Below are 1,258 nucleotides of genomic sequence, written 5' to 3' on the forward strand. Positions count from 1 at the left end.
ATAATCAATGCTGTACCCTGAAATGTTCTCTAACCCTAAAGAATAGTAACATTAATTTTGCTTTCTGCTCTGTCCACGCTTGCTTAAGTCTTAGACAAAGGATAAATGAGGGTTGTTGGGTATTTTTTTTCTTTAAATGATGGATTCAAATATGGACTCGGGACTGCAATCAAAGAATCGCTTTTAGGTTCTAGCAGTTCAGTTATAATCAAATACTCTTCTAAATTATCAAGACATTGTAACGGCTGTCATTTATCCGAATCCACAACCCTTCTGGCAGATTTGTATGTTCTCCTGGCAGTCCGAAGTCCATTGTCAATATTCTTTACCATCACCATAGTTCAAATGCACTATCTTGCATTTTGCAGTTACATATGAGGGGGTTGAAAATAGCATGGCTTAGGGCAGGCGCACCTTAATCCTCAAGTGGTATCTCTGGTTTCGAACAGGTTAAAGAAGTCTTCTGCAGCAGATCTGCCCGTGCAATGCGTCCTTTGACTTTGGACCGCGGCCTTCCTTAGAACCCATTTACAATGAAGTTTCAAATCCCTGGCATTTCCTCTGCACGTGATAGGAGCAGGCCCTGACTGCTGTTTTGCTAGTTCCTGGTTTTGTCAAAGTTCCTGATGTTTCCGCTACAACATTGTGGTAATTAGCATGGACCGAGTTACAATGAAGTTTCAAATCCCTGGCGTTTCCTCTGCACGTGATAGGAGCAGGCCCTGACTGCTGTTTTGCTAGTTCCTGGTTTTGTAAAATTCCTGATGTTTTTACCACAACACTGTGGTAAATAGCATTTGTGGGAGCTCTTTTGAGAATGACGTTGTCATTAAAGGGAAAAACATTAAACTATGTTAAAGACTCCTGCTCCGTTACTAAGGATGTTGCAGTTAACTACCGATGGCTGTGATTCAACGAAGAAAGATCCTAGCAAGCGATCTGGTCGCCAGTGCCCCTGTGATACAAGCAATGCCAGATCGAAGCTTTCGCAGCTGTGTTTTCCACATGCTCCGTTATTAAAACTGACAGCCACGTTTGCCAGGTCAACACTGGACGCTTCTGCTCCGGAAACCGTGCAGGTGAAGCCCGTGAATGGACCACTTTGACCGGACACTCGGGCCCCACGTTCGCGATGGGAAGCGCGGCAGCGTTGGGACAATCAGCTGGTCGAGCCCGGTCACCGCCCCGACAGGCGCTCCCAAAGTGCACCCGTTCCCTGGTCCCCAGTCCCCGCACCCTCGTACTGGTCCCCTAGCCT

Source organism: Echinops telfairi, unplaced genomic scaffold (assembly GCF_000313985.2).
Source record: "Echinops telfairi isolate 266 unplaced genomic scaffold, ASM31398v2 ScPeMD7_7400;HRSCAF=8409, whole genome shotgun sequence".
Lineage (NCBI taxonomy): Eukaryota > Metazoa > Chordata > Mammalia > Afrosoricida > Tenrecidae > Echinops > Echinops telfairi.